The sequence below is a fragment of the Lithobates pipiens genome, unplaced genomic scaffold, assembly GCF_037356315.1.
Source record: "Lithobates pipiens isolate NorthernLeopardFrog02 unplaced genomic scaffold, aLitPip1_a1.2 Scaffold_30, whole genome shotgun sequence".
Taxonomy (NCBI): domain Eukaryota; kingdom Metazoa; phylum Chordata; class Amphibia; order Anura; family Ranidae; genus Lithobates; species Lithobates pipiens.
The window spans coordinates 165,922,547-165,942,862 of NW_027507791.1; the positions used below are offsets into that span (position 1 = coordinate 165,922,547).

The window sequence follows — 20,316 nt, forward strand, 5'->3', positions numbered from 1 at the left end:
GGCGGTTGTTAAGTGGTTAAATTGCATTTTAGTGTAAATATGAGATGTGAGGTCTCTCTGACCCCAGATCTCATATACAAGAGGACCTGTCATGCTTTTTTCTTTTACAAGGGATTTTTACATTCCTTGTAATAGGAATAAAAGTGACACACATTTTTTTTTTTTTTTTTTTTTTTTAAAGAACAGTGAAAAAAATAAAAATAAAAGTTAAAATAAAAAAGAAATATTTTAAACGCGCCCTGTCCCGCCAAGCTTGCGTGCAGAAGCGAACGCATATATGAAAGCGGTGTTCAAATCACACATGTGAGGTATCGCTGCGATCGGTAGAGTGAGAGCAATAATTCTAGCCCCAGACCTCCTCTGTAACTTAAAAAGTGCAACCTGCTTCTCCTTTTGTTAAAAGAAAAAATTCTTCTCAATAAAAACCAATTTAAAAAAAAAAAAGAAAGTGCAACTTGTAGAATTTTTTAAATGTCGCCTATGGAGATTTTAAAGGGTAAAAGTTTGTCGCCATTCCATGAGCGGGCGCAATTTTGAAGCATGACATGTTTGGTATCGATTTACTCGACGCAACATTATCTTTCACAATATTAAAACAAATTAGGCTAACTTTACTGTTGTCTTATTTTATTTTTTTTATTAAATACATTTTCCCCAAAAAAGTGCGCTTGTAAGTCCGCTGTGCAAATACGGTGTGACAGACAGTATTGCAACGACCACCATTTTATTCTTTAGGGTGTTAGAATAAAATATATATATAATTTTTAGGGGTTCTGAGTAAAGGGAAGGAAGATAGGCTGGCAGGCAGGGAAAATTAGCATTGCTGGTTGTAATTCCAACGGCCACCACAAGAGGGCGCCAGATTCCAGAAGGAACCATAGGATCGTAGAAGGCCTCAAAGCCGGGGGCTAAATTACCGGCCGGCGGCGGCGCGGCCCGACGCGATCGCACCGGGGGGGTCCGCGGAGACAGCATACCCCAGCTGTGCTGCCCCAGGCGCCAGTTCGCTAATTCTAGTCGCCAATTCATTCAATAGCGCAGTCAGTCCTTCCAAGGCTCTGGTCACGGTCCCTCCAGGAGCTGTATTGTTAGGGATAAAGGTACAACACATGCTACCAAACATTTTGCATACCCCTCCTCTTTCAGCTAAGACCATATCTAAAGCCATTCGGTTCTGCCAGGCCATTAGAGATGTGGGGGCCAACTGTTCTGCTAGGCCCTTCACAGCATCCCTAGTATAGTTTACAAATCGTTGTTGGTTATAATATATATAATTAATCCAGTCAACATTTTTATTTATAGTCACCCACCAGAGAAGAGACTCAAACCCAGCTGTCACCTGATTCCTGGCTTTAAACTCGTCCGGCACCCCGCGAGGAACCCCAATCTCATCTATGTAGATCTGAGAGTCAAATGACCCCAAGGGAGAGGTGTCCCTATGATACTGTCGGTGACTCTTAGTCCACGGGTATTCTGACAGGATTCTCAGGGGCATAGCCAGCTGGACCATAGCGCAATCCCCTTGGGCATTGGCCGGTAGTCTAGCTCGCAGTTTCTTATCCCCACACATCCACCAGACATCAGCTCTCTGAATGTCATGTTCAACCCAGTCACCGTTGTCCGTGTTAATCCTCTCCACACAGTAGTCATCGGGTAGTGACCCAAGATCCACCGCGCTACGGTTCCCTGGGAGTGCAAAACAAGTAAAGTTGCCCGGATAAGCGGTAACCGCTGGAGGTATCTGAGGTCTCTGTACTGGGGGAAACAACAAACTCAATGTGTGACAAGTAGAATTTTGTTTCAGGTTTATAGCTCTTATTATACAATTGCAACATACATTTTAAACCTTCTGGATCTGTATTGTGATCTAGAGGAAAAGGAACTGTTGCTAAATGTGGTCTGGCACAAACCAAACAGTTTTCCTTTTTTAGAGTTCTAACCGTGTACCTCAACCATTCTAACCACTCATTTTTTTTTCTTGGTAGCCCGTCTCCAAAGCTATGGCATCTTCTATTGTTAGGTTAGTGAATCTAATAGTTTTACTCAGAACTTCTATTTTAGTATGGCCTTCTTCTTTCCCTTCTGAGTCTACCTTTTCCTGTTGTTTAGTTTTATTAGGTGGTAATACCTCAAGGAAAAATGTTCCTGAGGGGTCAGTTCCTGACACCCATGCTTCCATGGAATACAACCGCTAATCTTCCTTCCTCGGCTCCTTTAATGTTATTAATAGTTGGGTACAGTTCTTACTATTTGTGCAGGGGGAGTTGGCCGCTTTTGTGATTAGGAGTCTCTCCTTTATTCCACTCTTTTAAGCCCCTGGTTAATTATACCACCAATCTTGATGCGCTGTAGTCCACAGGGCCTGATCCCATGCTTGACATCCTGCCCTATTCCAGAGCCAGCAGATATGTTTATCTGCCCATAGAAGTCCTCTAGCCCCAGTAGTATCCCCACAATCTGCAATCTGACAGAAGTCTACCAGTATAGTGCTAGTTATTCCCTCTGTAAAGGTTAGATTTAATGCTTTTCCTGTTCTTTCCCAATCCAAAGGTTCCTCTACTCTTCCGTAGCGCCTACCCCCTCTTATGGATGCCTCTCCTAGAGTCACCAGTAACCCAAGGATAATTACTGTCCCTTTCATCCTAACCAGCTACAGAGTTCCAGCGGATAGGATAGGGGAGTTGGAAGGGGAGGGAGACTTCACCGGTTTGAGACAAGTCTCACCTTGTGTGAGACCTCCCTTTGTAGCCGGATTTTCTGGACCTCTTGTAGCCAACTGGCCCTACTCTGCCTGTAAAACCTTTTTACAATGGGACTGGTGAATCCAGGTAGACCTCTCTGCTATCCTTATAGCCGTGGGAGTGATTAAAAGAACTTGATACAGTCCCTCCCACTTAGGTGAGTGCCAATGCTTTCTCTTTATTATTTTTACCAGGACCCAGTCTCCAATATGGATTTTCTCTTCTCCTTGGATTGGACCTTCTGGAATAGAACAGACTTCATTAATTTGCTTCTGTTTCAACAGATTAGACATATATTCTGATGGAGTACGTTCCGATTCTTCAGCTGGTGTTTCATTTGGCAATAAGGGTATTCTATATGGCCTTCCATATATTATTTCAAATGGGCTCAAACCTTCTTTTGTGGGTGTAATATGCATACTAGTCACCACCAATGGTAAGCAGTACATCCAATTTTTACCAGTTTCTTCCATAGCTTTTCTCAGCTTATTTTTTAAAATTCCATTGTGTCTCTCCACCAATCCAGCTGATTGGGGGTGGTAGGCACAATGGTTTTTTATTTGGATACCCATCACTTCTGTCAAATGTTGTATAGTTTTATTTACAAAATGGGGTCCATTATCACTGTAAATCCTTTCAGGGATTCCAAATCTAGGAATAATATCTCTTAGTAATGCTTTGGCTACAGTCTGTGCATCTGCACTTCCTGTCGGGAATATCTCCACCCATTTAGTCAGGGTGTCTATAATTACCAAACAATATTTCTTCCCTTCACATTTGTCTAATTCAATAAAATCCATGCAAATGTGTTGGAATGGATATTGCGGTGTAGGGAACTTCCCTTTCTGTGGTCTTATACCTCCCTGAGCATTGTGTCTTGCACATATAAGACATTGAGAGCAAAACGTTTTTGAGTAATTTGTGAATCCATAGGCTGTACATACTTTATTTAACATCTCAGTCATCCCCCTGTTTGATAACATGCGTTACTCCATGTGTATATGTGTCAATACTGCTGCATACCTAAATAAAGATTTTGGTAATACCGGTTTCCCTTCAGGTGATGTGTAAATGTCATCAATTATTGTGCAGCCCTTTGTTTTCCAATATTGTTTTTTCCCCAGGGGGGGGGGGGGGGGGGCGGCATTTTGCTGCATATCAGTAAGGACTGTATGATCTATCACTATGATTTCCTGTTCTGTCATTAATTTATGCGTTTCTTGTGCCGCTATTTTGGCAGCTTCATCTGCCCTTTTATTTCCCTTTGAGATAGGGTCCGTATATTTTGTGTGTGCTTGACATTTACAGATTGCAAGCTTTTTTGGTAACTGTATTGCATCTAGGAGTTCTAAAATGAAGTCCGTATGTGAAATTGGTTTACCACTGGAGGTGACCATCCCCCTGTTTTTCCATTGTTGTGCAAAAACATGTACTGTTGAAAAGGCATATTGACTGTCAGTGTATATGGTTACAGATTTTCCTTCTGACAGTATGCATGCTCTTGTCAGTGCTACACGTTCTGCAACTTGTGCTGAATAATGTTTTGGTAGTGGCCCCACTTCCAAAATCTCATCCTGTGTCACTACTGCATATCCTGTTGCATTTGTGCCATCTGGATTTTTCTTACTAGAACCATCAACAAAAAGTATCATGTCAGGGTTAGATAATGGTACATCTATCAGATCACTTTGTGGCAGTACCTTTTCAGCGATGGCAGCAGTGCAGTCATGTTTATACCCATTAGTAGGAAGTGGTAGTAGTGTGGATGGGTTTAATGTAGTACACCTCTGTATTGTTAAGTGAGGTTGTGTCAAGAGTATTGTCATACAGGAAAGGTGTCGTGCTGGGCTCAAATGTGATATCTTTTGTTGTAACAGGATTACTGACACTGCATGTGGTACCTTGAGAGTCAGTGTGTGATACAGCACTATAGATGCTGAGGCCTTGACTGCTTCAGCTGCAGCGACCACTGCCTGTACACAGGGTGGAAGTGCTCTAGTTACACTGTCAATCGGCCTCTGGTGGCCGCCATGTGACTGTGTAAGTACTGATGTCATGTGACCTTCCCTTGAGTCCACTGTTTGTTCAAAAGGTTTGTCATAGTTTGGTAAGGCTAACACTGATGAACTAGAAAGGACTTGTTTTAGGTCAGTAAAAGCAGTCTCTGTTTCCTCACTCCATTTTATAGCATCCTGGGGGGCCATTGGGCTCCCATATATTGCCTGTAGCAATGGGGCCGTCAGTATTGAATACCCAGGAATCCAGGCTCTACAGAAATTTGTCATACCCAGAAAGGACATCATTTGTTTCTTTGTCTTTGGTTTTGGCAGCTGGAGGAGTGCTTGTATTCTCTCCTCATCCAGGTGCCGACCTTCTTTTGAGATGTTGTACCCCAAGTATTTGACCTGCTGTTGCCACAACTGAAGTTTAGCTCTATTTACCTTATGCCCTTGATCATGGAGAAAATATAACAGAGCCATTGTATCAGCCCTACAAACCTCCTCTGTGGAAGACGCCACTAAGATATCGTCTACATAGAGCAAGAGCTGGCTTCCCCCTGGGGGTACAAACTGAGGCAAGTTTGAGGACATTGCTTGTGAAAAGATGGTAGGGGACTCACAATAGCCCTGGGGCAGTCTGGTGAAGGTGTACCTTTTTTCCCCTGTAGGTGAAAGCAAACCAAAATCGATGGTCAGGGTGCTCCGGAATACTAAAGAAGGCATTACATATATCAATCACAGAAAATAATTCATTCCCTGGATCTAAATCATTCAGTAATGTGTGTGGATCTGGTACCACAGGAGCTCTTGGTATAACTGCCTGGTTAACAGCTTGGAGATCTTGTATCATTCTCCAGCCTGTAGAAGGCGGAGCCTTCTTAACAGGGAAAAGAGGAGTATTGCAAGGGCTGTCAGGACATGGAATAATCACCCCAGTTTTTAAAAGTTCATCTACTACAGGGGCTATACCCTCCTCTGCTTCCTTCTTAAGGGGGTATTGTCTTAGGTGGGGTCTGTAGTGTGATTTTGGAGTGATGGTTACTGGTTGGACTCCTTTTATGAGTCCTACATCTGCTGGACCTCTAGTCCACAGTGTCTCTGGAAGCCCCTCTAATAGATGATCCTCTTGTGCCAAGTATCATTCAGTTCCTGCAGCCCACATGTGTGCTGAGGGTGTTGTAATGATTTCGTGTCCCAAGGGTTTGTGACAGAAATAACCTGTCGACTTACTTTTGTATAAATCAGGTAGGCCCACAGGAGCCCAATCTCTTAAGTCTTGACATTCCTTCACAAACTCTCCTACATCTTTCCAATCTCGGTGTTAGGACCTGGGCTTGAACCTGGGACCTCTGGTGTGTCTGGCAGTGACTCTGCTTGCTGAGCCACCTGGAATGCTGGACAGCTCCTTGGACAATTCCTTTAGTGATCTTGTCTTGAATCTTGTTTGCCTTGAACCTTGAACCCTTTGCTCCTCCCATGAACTTCCTGATATAAGCCATGTCTCTGCACTTCCTCCTTGCCATAATATTGTGCCTTTACCAGCCAATATCTTGCTTCTATCTCTCCTGCTGCCGACCGTATCCTCGCTACCTTTCGTTACCGACATTTGGCTTGCTCCTTGACTACGCTTCTGCTGAATCCCAACCTGCAACTATTGGTTACCGACTTTTGGCTTGTTTCTCAACTACGCTTCTGCTTGATCTCTACCTGCTATATCTGCTACCAGACCCCCGGCTTGCTCACCTCCTGGTGAGGCTATCCTGAGGACCGTGACCTGGCACTAACACGCAGCCAAGCCCATCTCCACCTTTGGGAGCTCTGGTGAATACCGGTTAGTGCTTAGACCCCGCACCTCAGGTGAACCCGTGCCATCAGCCAGGGTGACCTGTGTGAATATCTGCTCTGCTGCTATAGCTACTGGTCTCTGAGCCTGACTCCAGATCGTGACACTCAGCTTTTAGGTTTAGCTAAGGATAGATGTGGGGCAATTTCCCTAAACAGAACCTGTTCCTCGGGGGGTATACAACATGCTGATACACAGAATCCCTCAACACTCCAGTAAACATTGGTTAATTGCAGGGTAACTTCCTTCTTTAAGAAAAATCTGGAGGCATAATACCTATCAGGCCCTGGTGTTCTCTTAAAATACATTGTTCAGTGGGCTCTATTTGGTGTCTGTAAGTCCCATGTCCTACCTTCCATCACAGTTTCAGCATAATTAATCATTTTGTCAACAGAATCAACTGTCTCCTTGTCTTTCATATACACATCTAAGGAGTAATAGTAGTGTGTATCTTCTATTGGGTTAATGGGTCCCTGTCCTACATGGACTGCAAACCCATTATTTTGTGCACTGACTGACATGCACATGGCTGACATTAGGTCTCTACCCAAGAGATTCACAGGGCAGACAGTAGATAAGATCACTCTGGTTGTGATCTTGACCCCTGTCTCTGGTTCCTCAATGGTGACATACTCAGACAGTGATTCCCTCACCAATTTGCCCCTTACTCCTTGTACCAAAATAGATTTTGTAGATTTATCAATATGGGGCGCATCTGCAGGGTGAATTAAGGTCCTAGAGGTGCCAGAATCCACTAAAAACTGTACACATTTTCTCTCTACCATTAACTCGACCTGTGGTAAGCTTTCAACGTACCCTATCTTTTCTAGGTGGCTCGCACATACTGTTTCTAGTCAATCCAATTTGTGAGGGCCTGGCCCCTCAGGGCAGTCCCTAGCCAAATGTCCCTTTTTTCCACAATCCCAACATTCCCTTCTTTCCACCCATTCTTTATTCCTCCATTGTCCTCTACCCCTTCCTCTTCCTCTAAAACTGTTCCTTCCTCTAAAACCACCTGTGCCTTTCCCTCTATGAGACCCCTCTGGTTCTGCCTCAGCAGTGTACTCTTCTGCATCCTCCTCTCCTTCATCACCTTGCACAAAAACCTTTACTTTGACATTCTTTTTTGCCTTCGTTTTCAAATACTTCTCAGAATGCTTAGCATATTGTAAAACATCTAAAACTGATGCAGTTCAGTAAGTAACCATGTTTTTAACAATGTAATCCTTATGATCCTGTTTCAATCCATTTAAAAAAGCAATCTTTAGCTGTTGTTAATATGCACTATTCACATCCTCAGCTTCGGGGAGCCCGGAGAACACTCTAAAAATCTCTCGTAATTTATTTAGGTAGTCACTGACACTTTCTTTGTCTTCTTGTACTGTCATATTTATTTTTTGCCAATCGGTCCGTTGTACCCATCTAAGCTGGCATCTGTTCAGTAAGGCAGTCAACCTGTTTCCTAAGTCTGGGCTATCTGGAAGCAATGGATCCCCCCGTCCCTGTGCATTTGCTGGGGCGCAGGGGTCCCAATCCCCCTTTACCGAGGCCCAATCTGATCCTAATACTCTCCTCAGGGCTCTCTCTACTTGCACCCCATTCAATTTATAACTGTTCCGTAATCCCTCTGTTTTCAATTAATTCAGCTGGACTTAATTTTGGATGTTTTATGTGTTCTGTAGCCTTTTGTATATCACTGTCAGTCCATGGTCGAAAAACAGTCATAGTCAAGGGATATGGCTGGCCCAGTGCATCATTCTGTCCTCCCCTTGGGTTTGGGAACTCTATCAAGGGGTATTCCTCACCGTACTCCACACCATACCTAATAGGAGGTTTACTTAGTCTCTTGGCTCCTGCTGGGGCACCTAGTGCATGAGTTATGGCGTCAGTTAATGTTTCAAGGATCGATCTGTTCATCTCCAGGACTGAACTACTGTCTGGAGAGATTGAGGAAGTGGAGTTGGGGATTTGTTCAGAGGCGGTTCCTTTGACAGGGGTGGATGTCACAGGGAAGGTGTTACTCTGGGCAGTTGCTTGCACCTGAAGGGGAGGACCATTATAAGGAGGTGGTCTCTGGGTATAGCAGATGAGATCATCCTCTTTGTCCACTAGGGACAATTGGGCTTGGCATTTTTCATTTGTTCTTCTTCCTTCTACTCTAATTCTAGCATGCTGAAGCCAATACTCCGCCATTTCCAACCCATACCTTTTTTTGATCTTTAGGTCCTAACAATTTAAGCTTATCCACCAACTCCTGACACTCTTTCACAGTTAATTTACCATTCAATCCAAACTTCCTCTCCCACTTAGCACAATATTGAACAGACTTTGGGTCATTGCTATGCATACATTTCTTATCTCCTTCTAACGGCACCTCAGGGACACAGCATAAACAAGCACAAGATATTCTCTTACGAAAGTTACTTCCCATTGTCAGTGTCTGTCTGGTCTCCCATTAACCTATAAAACACTGGAATAGTGACTCTCAGTTCACGGTAACAAAAGGAATATAAGAAGAATATAAACATCAACACTCCCCACACTATAGGGAGAATTAGAAAATAATTAAAACATATCTCAGCAGTACCGTTATTCTATGAGCTTGCAACATTAACAGAAAAGTTAAACATGAGAAAAGAGAAAGTGAACACACTGAGAAAGGAAAAAAAAAAAGAGCCTTGTGATCTTTTTAGATCACTTAACTAAATAGTGCTTAAATAGTCGGGCATTCAACCTCTGACAGCGTCAGGCAATCAACCTCTGACGTTCGGTATACCTCAAATCTTTTTGTTATCTGTCCGGACAGCGGGCAACATAATTTTTTACCTTAGACAACGTCCCTAAGTGTCTATACGAGCACTGGAATAAGCTAGATATTATACAGTCAATACCAATGTCGGCAATTACAACAGATTGAACCAAAATCAAACAGAAAGAGAAAAAGAGACTTTTAGAAAGAATTAACAATAATTTAAATTATCTTGCCTCTCAAACACCTGGACTGGATCACACTAAGTTAGGAAACAGACAGTGGAATTCAGACCATAGCCCCCGCCCCTTTTTCACCAAATAACATTGAATGGGGGGTCGGTTATTTTCAGTGAGCTTCAAAGTCCAATACTCACCGAAGTTTTGTCGGGCCGTCTGATCTGAAAACCAGCGTGTTGTTTCCGGCTCAGACCAAAAATGTTAGGAATCTTCACTTGTGATCAGTCAAAACTCCATATGTATTGAGAAGCAGACAATTTATTTCTGATGTGGCCCACAACAGAGAGACATGCTTACAGGCCAGAAGCTGAAGAAACATGTCTACAAAAAAGAATGTGTCCCCCCTCCCCATACCTTACAAGAATACCACCTCTATGCTTCTATTGGCTGAGGGGACATAAATAACGTTGTCATGGTACAGGATGGTACTTTATTTTGCTATTCATGTTCCTGTACATTCTTAGGCTATCATATTTAGTTAAATCTAATCATCCTACAACTTACTATGGAGTTAATTAAGACAAAACAATACAACAAGTTAATACAATGTGCTCAGAAGTAAGTTTTTAAAAAATCAGTCTCAGGAATATTGTTTTTCTAATAGTCACACAATAAACATTTAAAACTTTTCTAACAGTCCCTTCCCGTAACATCCACGTGTGGACCAAAAAACAAAGGGACCCCCCCCCCCCCCCCAGGTGTGTGGCAATGTCACAGGTCCGTTGCCCACCTACCAGCGCCCCCCAGCGTCTGAAGAGATGTCCACAAGGAAGCAAAAAACATGAGAAGCTCATCAGGGAGGCGGCGCAGTGGTCCGGCAGGGGCCATTCCTACCCCGTGCAACAGTCCGGGGTGGCCCCCTGGCCACATGGGACCCCGGCCGAGAACGTCAAAAAGGGGGGAGGTAGTCCGGGAGGCCCCTGCCTCCGGCATCAGGTAAACTAGGCAGTTAGGACGAGAAGTGCAAAGTCAGACCGGTGGCAGGGGGGAAGAGGGGCACCCCACATGTTTACTCACGTTGGTGATCCCGGGAGGTCGATCGCCGCCCGCCCAGTCACGGATGGCGGCAGGGGAGAGGGCCGTGGTGTTGGATAGCCCCGATCTGCCAGTGGGTCGGGGCAGGAGCTGGAGCCAATCTGGAACCGGGATCCACGGGGGTCTGAAGCATGAATGAAGAGGACTCCTTCCGGAAGATTACCGACAGGGGATATCCCCATCGGTAGGAGAAACCCTGTCGCTTCGCCAGGTCAAGCAGGGGTCTGAGCAGGGCTCTCCGACGCAGTGTAGCCCCGGAGAGGTCTAGTAGAAGCTGGACCTGCGCGCCATTCAGCTCCACTGCGCCGTGTTCCCATGCACGCCGGAGGACCAGTTCTTTCTGCACATAGCGATGGAAGCGACATACTACGTCCCGTGGTCTCGCGGGGTCTGCCAATCTAGGGCCCAAAGTCCTGTGCACTCTGTCCAGCTTGAAATCCATGGCTGGGTCTGCGGCTAACTCCCGCAGGATAGTCATCACCACGTCCCCCAGGCTCTCTGTTCCTGATGATTCTGGTATGCCACGGAGCCGTATGTTTGAGCGGCGGCTGCGGTCCTCGACATCCTCCAGATGGAGTTGTAAGGCAACCGCCGCCTCCCGGTGTTGGTCTCTTGCTCGTTCCAAGGATTACACACGGTTCTCCAGGGCGGTGACTGACGTTTCGCCTGCGAACACCCATTCTGCTAGGCCACTGACCTCGCCCCACACTTCCTGGATATCGCGGCGGTGGGTTTCCTCCAGGCGCAGGATCAGGGCCTCAATGTCCGTCCGTGTTGGGAGCGCCTGCAACATGGCCCGAATGTCGCTTTCCATATCCATAGCCGCGGCGGGGCTCCCGGAGGACATCCCGGCCTCAGACTGTCCGGGTGGTCCGCTGTAGGCGCTCGGGTGTATGGAAGGGCCAGCCGGGCTTGGGGGTTCTTCCTGCTGAGGGGAGTCCCTCGTGACACTTCGGGTAGGCCCTCGCAGAGCCACGGCTCTGGAGCCTGCACAGGCAACCGGAATTTGCTTAAAAAAGCGACGAATCTCCTCGGATTTCTGGCAGCTGGTGTCCCCCGGGCGGTGGCTCTCGTTTGATGCCTTTTGGAAGGCAGCATGCCGGGTTAGAGGGTGTGAGGATGCCGAAAGAGGGGACCAAGGCCGGGAGCTCTGTAAGATCACTTCTTCACTCCGCAATGTCCAGTCCACGCCCCGGAACTTCCGCTTTAATGTCCACTCCATTAAATATAACTCTTCCACGTTCTCTCGCCTTTTTTCTGGATATCGTCTTTGAGGGGGAAGTTGACAATGCAACATACTATATCTCTGGGGGGTTCAGAGTCTCGGTGGGGGGAGGGGGGTCTCAGGGCTCCGTGGATGCGTTCCATCTAAATTAGAGTGTCAGCCGGGCGGGCAAGCAGGTTGTTAAATATGGAACAAACTGTCTGTGGCATTGTACCCGGGTCAATGGATTCAGGGACCCCCCTCACCCTAATGTTATGCCTGCAACCCCCGTTATTGAGGTCCTCCTCTTCTCTATGTAGTAAAAACAAATGTGGTAACTGTACATCATAAGATTTTTGCACTTGCCTGATGGCTGCAGCTTGCATCTGGGACGTTTCCTCCGTGTCTGTGAGGCGGTTGTTCATCAGCTGAATGTCCGCTTTTAGATCAGAGATTGCCGAGGTTAGGGTGTGTTTGATGTCCAGGACGACATTCTGGAGGTCTCTTTGTATGTCCACAAGGCTCGAGATCGCCATTGATGGTCCACTCATCATCGAGTCGGCCGCGCTTCTAGGCGAGTCCGGGGATGAGGCCTGCAGAGCCTGTGAGGCCTGCGTATCTGTCTGCAAGCCGGGGGCTCGAGACCTGAACATCTCCGGTATGTTATTGGCGAGCTGCGTCCCTGTGTCCTTAATGGTGCGGAGTGTCGAGGTGCTTCTGTTGGATCTGCAAAGGCACTTATTCCTCAGTACTGGAAAAGTGTGACCTTTCCTTCCCTACGTCAATGGTTGCTTAAGGTAGATAATACCGATCTCATGGAAGGCATGACTCTCTCCCTCACAAACAAACGACTTAGCAAAGAAGATATGGTCTTGCTGGCTCGCTTTTAAATATACTAAGGTATATGCAGAAATCTTGTCCCAACATATGTAATAGGTAATGAAATAGACATTTTTGTGTAGGTAGGCAAAGCTGGACCGAGTTGGATACACCCCCCCCCCCCCCTCTTTATTTTCTCTCACCTTCTTCATATACTACAAACTCTGAAAGTACACCCCTTTCAACAACTGCATAAGGAGTAGTGTCCAATGTTTAGTTGTGTGTGTGTGTGTGTGTGTGTGTAGATACTCCAGCGATACCTTTAGAGATCAGGGGACTCCGCTCCCAGCGGGGGCCTTAGCAGATTTTTATATTGGGTTCTCTGGGTGCGCAGGAGTGATCCCATAGCCTGTATACAATATAAAGGTCATCATTTTTACTGTGTGATTATTACTCTGTACGGTGCACTAGCAGCTGAGTGTTATTTTGTGTAAAGTGTACCCCTGATAGTTTTTATTGAAAGTTCAGAAAAACAAATTAAACAAAAAAAGACGTCTTGGGGGAGGAAACCTACAGGATAATGCGCCCCCGCTCGCTCAATAGGGGGAATTCTTCTGCAGTTCTCAAGGATCTGGCAGGAAGAGTGTTACGACGAATGGGGACTTGCTCAATGACTCCAAGGTCAAACTGGAGTTCCAAGAATTTCCTCGTTTTCTCAAATCAAGCGTTACTAAGGATCTATAGAAAAAGGTCTTTCTCTTAAGAATTGGGCCATCTTTTGGCAAAAAGTGATCATGGTGGCCCCCATGTAGGAGCAGAGGTTGGGGTTTGGTTAAATCCAAATGGACATTCTGGATCTCCAAAAAATTAAATTTCTGAATATAACCACTCCTTTTTTTAATTTATTTTTTTCCCATGGAGTCAGTCCAATCAGTTATCTCCATCCTACAAGGAGGATAATTTCTGGTGTCAATCAACATCAAAGATGCATACCTCCATATCCCTATTTCCTCACTCACTAGTAATATCTACTTTTCAAAGTGGAAAAATCTTTATTTTCTGTGTGTAGCTCTGCTTTTCAGTCTAGCTACTGCACCTTCAGTGTTTACGGTTATGGCCCCTCTTCTAGCCAGATTAAGGGCCCAAGGTATAACGATTATGATTTACCTGGACGATCTGTTCTTGATAGTCCAGTCAGTAGCCCGCTTAGACCAAAGTATTGTCACCACATTCAGCTACCTGGAATATCTAGGTTGAATTCTCAACCTAGGAGAAATCTTCTTTTAAAACCACGAAGAAGGCTAAAATACTTGGGTCTGATCATAGGTACACCCAGAAAAGGGGTAGTTTTGCCCCAGGCAAAGATCAGCTCCATAAAGGAACTGATTTAAGGTGTCAAAGCAAGATGAATTCTTCTATTCAACTTTGCATCAGTTTGTTGGGAAAGATATAGGGATGCACCGAATGGGTTTTTTGGTGCCGAAACCGATACCGAAAATGAAAAATACACTAGGCCGAAAACCGAAACCGATACCGAAACAGCACCGATACCGAAAATGACTGTTTTAAAAAAAAAAATTTTATACAGGAGGTGGTCAGAGACTGGGGACATGGTTCAGGAGGTGGTCAGAGACTGGGGACATGGTTCAGGAGGTGGTCAGAGACTGGCGACATGGTTCAGGAGGTGGCCAGAGACTGGCGACATGGTTCAGGAGGTGGCCAGAGACTGGCGACATGGTTCAGGAGGTGGTCAGAGACTGGCGACATGGTTCAGGAGGTGGCCAGAGACTGGCGACATGGTTCAGGAGGTGGCCAGAGACTGGCGACATGGTTCAGGAGGTGGCCAGAGACTGGCGACATGGTTCAGGAGGTGGCCAGAGACTGGCGACATGGTTCAGGAGGTGGCCAGAGACTGGCGACATGGTTCAGGAGGTGGCCAGAGACTGGCGACATGATAAAAGAGATAAGTGTGGTGTCCCCTCGTGCAGCCGGTGTTTGTGTCACCTTGTGCAGCCAGTGTTTGTGTCACCTCGTGCAGCCAGTGTTTGTGTCACCTCGTGCAGCCAGTGTTTGTGTCACCTCGTGCAGCCAGTGTTTGTGTCACCTCGTGCAGCCAGTGTTTGTGTCACCTCGTGCAGCCAGTGTTTGTGTCACCTCGTGCAGCCAGTGTTTGTGTCACCTCGTGCAGCCAGTGTTTGTGTCCCCTCGTGCAGCCAGTGTTTGTGTCCCCTCGTGCAGCATGTGTTGTCCCCTGTGTAGTCAGTGATGCAGAAAGAGAGGAGAGCCGCCTCTGCCGTCTGGATCAATAGAGCGCCGGGAACATCACAGCTTTAATTTCAATAGCTGTGTTCCCCCGTTGCGCGCCGCTGCATATAGCCCCTCCCCCTTGTCCAGGCCCCGCCCCATTTTTGGCTCAATTATCGGCCGTTTTTTTCCTTTCGGCAAATTGCCGAAAGGGCCATTTTCGGCCGATATGTTTCGGCGGCCGAAATTTCGGTGCATCCCTAGAAAGATATGGCTTCATTTGATGCTGTTCCTTAAGCTCAGTACAATTCAAGACTGCGACAATAAAGTTTCCTGTCGACTTGGAACAAAGGGTTCAAGCTCTAGATTCCGACATGTGTCTGACTACAAAGCCTATGGTCACATCACCCTGTAAGCGCTCAATCTCGTCTGATCTTGGAGGCTAAGCAGGGTAGGGCCTGGTCAGTACCTGCATGGACCACCTGGAAATACCAGTTGCTATAGGCTGGGTACGCCGGAGCCTCAGTTTATGGTTAATATCCAAAAATCTGCAAGGGGGAAAATCCTTCCTTCACTTACCATGGAAGTGGCCCAGATCAGAACTGGCCTTGCCCATTATCATTCTCGAAATTCAGGCAGAGCACTTGGTTCTGAGGGCCTGAATGTTCAGTTTATGGTATTGTCCTGCCAGGATTCAATCCGACTATGCCACAGCAATGGCTTATATTAAAGTTGTGTGGCCCAGAAAAAGCTGAATCCTATCCTATCTTGGGCAGTAAACAATGTACTTTGCCTATCTAGGAGTAGAAAATTGGCAGGCATACTACTTGGGAACAACTGCTGGTGACTCAGGAGAATGGTTCCTTCACCCCAATATCTTCTTGTCAATATGTCAAAGATGGGGGATCCCAAACATAGATCTGTTTTACATCCAGGTTCAACAAAGAAATCAACAACTTGGTGTCAAAAACAAAGGCTCCGCTAGCATGCAGAACAAATACCTTCCTATTCCCGTGGAATCGGTTCTCACTGATTAGGCATTCCCTCCTATTCTGCCTGCGTCCACGACTACTTCGTAGGATCAAGCAGGAAGAAAAGTTGGTGATTCTTGTGGCTCCAGCGGGGCCCAGGAAATCTTGGTATGCAGAGATCGTAAAGATAACAGTAGGGGACCCATGGACCCTACCACCATGTCCAGACCTTCTCTTGCAAGGTCCTAAATACCATCCTACTTTACAAACGCTAAATTTAATGGTTTGGCTATTGAGACTCATTCTGAAGAAGCGTGGGCTGTCAGGTTCGGTTGTTTCTACCTTGGTTAATGCAAGGGAGCCAGCCTCCATAATTATATATTATGGAGTCATGAAAGCATATGCCTCCTGGTGTGAAACCAGGGGTTGCACCCCAGGAAATAGATGCGGTGAGAGATAATGCTGGCCTTGAGTGCTTTCTAAGGACAGGTCTCGGCCTTATCGGTATTATTTCAAAGACCACTTGCTTCGCATTCTTTGGTTTGTAACTTTATTCAGGGGGTAACAGCTTAATCTCCGGTTAGGTCACCCCTGAACCCTTAGGACTGGAATTTAGTTTTGTTGGCATTACAAAACAGCCTTTTTTTGGGCTGATACGACATATTACCTTGGTCCGTTTTGACAAGGAATCTATTTTTTTCTGTTGTAAGAAGGGTATCAGAATTGGCTGCTCTTTCTTGTAAAGAACCATATTATTGTTTTCATGGATAGGGTAGTATTGCGTCCTCATCCTAATTTTTTTACCAAAGGTAGTATCAGGTTTTTTATCTAAACCAGGATATTGTTCTACTTTCATTTTTTTCCAGGACCGTGTTCTATGGAAGAAAAATTACTACATTCTCTTGATGTGGTGAGAGCAGTCAAAGTCTACTTAAAGGCGACTGCTCAGATTTGGAAAACGGATGATTGGTTTATGTTGCCTGAAGGTCCAAAAAGAGGACAGGCAGCATCAAAATCTACTATTTCTAAATGGATTCAACAAGTGATTGTTCAAGCTTATGGTTTAAAGTGGAAGTAAAGGCAAAAAAAAAAAAAAACACACACCCTGCAAGGCAAAGGCATATTGAGCTAGTATGCTATGCATACTAGCTCATTATGAATAACTTACCTGAGAACGAAGCCCCCAAAGCGGTCCCCCGTCTTCCTCTTCGCCGCTGCCATGGATCCCGGAGTGACTTCTGGGTGACTTCTGGGTCTCGCTGCTCCGTCGCTGTGATTCGCCGGAGCCGCGATGACGTCACTCCCGCACATGCGCACGGGAGCCGACACTCGCGGCATATCGCCGTGATCTGCGGCCTGCTCAGTGCGCCTGCTCCCCGCTGTCTACGGCGCATGTCTTCGGGTAAATATCTCCTAAACCGTATAGGTTTAGGAGATATTTCTTGGACCTACAGGTAAGCCTTAATCTAGGCTTAACTGTAGGTCAAAGTGGTTTGTAAGGGTTTACAACCACTTTAAGGAGGTAGTTTCAATGCTCTCAAATCAAAGCACCCTCATCTAGGGCTGTTAGTGCTTCATGGGCAGTGCATCATCAAGCCTCTCATGGCTCAAATCTGCAAGGCCACAACTTGGTCTTCAATCCATACATATACCAGTTTCTATCAGGTGGATGTAAATAGACACGAGGATGTCGCCTTTTGGGCACAGTGTATTGCAGGCAGTAGTATAAGTCCTCTCATTTCATGGTGCCATACTTTTGTTGTCTCCCTCCCCTCAGTTGGCATTTCCCTGGGGCATTCCACATAGTAATTACTATGGCTCTGTGTCCTGTCATGTACGATTAACCACTTCAGTACCAGGCACTTTCGCCCCTTCCCGCCCAGGATAATTTTCAGCTTTGGCAATTGCACAGTCATGCTACACTGTAACCAAACAATTTTTATCATTTTGTTCCCACAAATAGAGCTTTCTTTTGGTGGTATTTGATCACCTCTGCAGTTTATTTTTTATTTTTTGCCAAACAAACTAAAAAAGAACAAAACATTTTTTTCTTCCTTTTGGTTCTAAAATTTTGTTTTCTCCTTTACTGACGGGCACTGATGAGGATGCACTGATATGCAGCGCTGATGGGTACCAATAGGTGGTACTGGGCACTAATAGGTGGCACTGATGGGCACTGACAGGTGGCTGTGATGGGCACTGATGGGCAGCACTGACTGGCAGGCAGTACTGCTTGGTGCTGATGGTCAGCACTAATGTTGAGATACTGACAGGTTTTACTTATGGCCACTGACTGGCACTGTGTTGGGCACTGGTTAGCACTGATATGGGCACTGATTGGCACTTTGGGCACTCTGAGCTGTGTTTTTTATGGGGCACCGACTGACAGCTTATGGGCACATTTTAAAAGGTGTTATGGCACATCTGAGGGGACTGTGTTGATTATCAGCACAGACCCCCATCTGACAGGGAGAGCTGTCGATCATCTCTACCTGTCAGCGCAAACTGAGAAATGCAGAGAGAAAGAGGCTTCTTATCACGATCGGATCGGAGATGTGGGGTGTCAGACTGACACGCCACACTCACGATCGCCACATTGCATGTTATCCTCTTGGACTTTATGTGACGCCCAGTAAGGATAACACAACCACTTCCCGGCCGTCAATCTGCATACAGCAGTTTACGGCTTTATTCCGGTCTGTGGCTAGACCAGGATCTAGACCAGGGGCAGGGAACCTCGGCTCTCCAGCTGTTTTGAAATTGCAAGACCCTAACAATCACAGGCATGACTCCTAGAGGCAGGTTCCCTACCCCTGATCTAGACGATGAGAGGCCTGGTCAGAGCGGTGGGAGGGGGGATGTCCCCTCCCGCTCCTCCGGGATAACAATCAAGCGGCTTTTAGCTGCATTGGTTGTTATCCCTGGAAAGCCAGTAGCCCGCTCAAAAAAAAACCGGTAACCTCATCCCGGCATATGTGCGTACGCTCGCCCGAAGAAATAACACATATTTTTACATTTTAAATTGCATCTTTTATGCAAAATGGTGAAAATTGAACATACCCAAAAATATCTATAAAAATCCAGAGGTTTTCATTCCTCTTACAGATTTCAAAGTGATTTTTACATTGCACCTTTTTGCAAAATGTTTAAAATCGAACATACGCAAAAATGTAAATCTACAAAGTAGGACTGAAACAATGAATCGATTAATCGACAACTAATCGATTATGAAATTAATCAATTAGTATTTCCATAATTGATTAATCGGCCAGTAACATAATGAGGGTAAAAATCTAAACTAAAACAAGCCCTTTTATAGTACAAAAAAAGCACATAATTGCTACTAGGGTTGAAACAACTAATCAATTATGAAATTAATCGATTGCTATTTTCATAATTAATCAGCCAGTAACATAATGGGGTTAAAGAAAAACTAAAATGAGCCCTTTATAGTACAAAAAGAGCAAATGATCGCTACTGTAAATATTACTTTCACAGTTCTACAGTAAAAAAAAAAAAAAAATAACAAAAAAATGAACCCCTTACATTAGTGATTATCTGCTTTTTTTCTGCTATAAAGGGATTATTTTATTTATTTATTTTAACCCCATTATGTTACTAAATGTCTTAGACCTGGTTCACATCTATGTGTTTATTGGTGCTTTTTTCAGAAATGCACCACCGTTCATTTACATGGTTTCTTATGGGACACGTTCACATCTGGAAGGGTCAGGGACTTTTAACGCAAAATGGTGCTTTATTGGTTCAATATTCTTCGATGGAGAAGCTGCAGAAAAGCATGTAATGCATTTTTGCAGCAATCTGTGTTTTTTAATCTGCCCCAAAAAAAAAAAAAAAAAATAAAATGCAAATTGCAGTAAAATCATGTGCAAAAATCTAAAACGTACAGCAAAAAGCACTGCAGAAACAGATCAAAGCAAACTGCATAGGTGTGTACCGAGCCTTATCCTGGCCACACAGATCAATTTTCAGATGAGACTATTAAGACAAAAAATCTTTGTACATTCGCTGAATGAAAGAATTTTGTTTGCAATTTTCACTTGTTTTTAACATTTTGTTTTTAAAATGAATGTAATTTCTGAACGAAAACCACATACATTGTCTGAAAATTCCTTTGACTAAGAAGTTTTCTATTTCCAAATATTCCTGTCACTGTGGTTGAAAATGAAAGTCAATTTGACCCACTTTTTTTTTTTTTTTTTTAAGTTTAAAAGAGTTTTATTGAAAAATAGTTGGCATTACAGAATTGAGGCTCCCACGCAGGGGAAAGCCATAAAAAAGATGAATAGATAACATAACAGGTTATACACATGAACAATAAGGAGTAAGTTCCTTACTCCGGCATCGGGTAGAAATCTACAGGGGTATCAGCAGGGAGAACCTAGTACCGGGGTGGATCAGGAGTATAGATTAACCTGCACAACTAAAGTGAACAATAAACTCCTGAAAA

The 20,316-nt window shown here is 45.0% G+C and overlaps 1 protein-coding gene and 1 pseudogene across 5 annotated transcripts in view; both read left to right on the plus strand.

The window, feature by feature from the left end:
- NDUFAF1 (NADH:ubiquinone oxidoreductase complex assembly factor 1) overlaps window positions 1-20,316 on the plus strand; it is a 437,923-nt gene that overhangs the window by 20,669 nt on the left and 396,938 nt on the right. The gene's annotated exons all lie outside the window — the stretch shown is intronic.
- On the plus strand, window positions 15,266-15,381 carry LOC143949484 (5S ribosomal RNA; annotated as a pseudogene).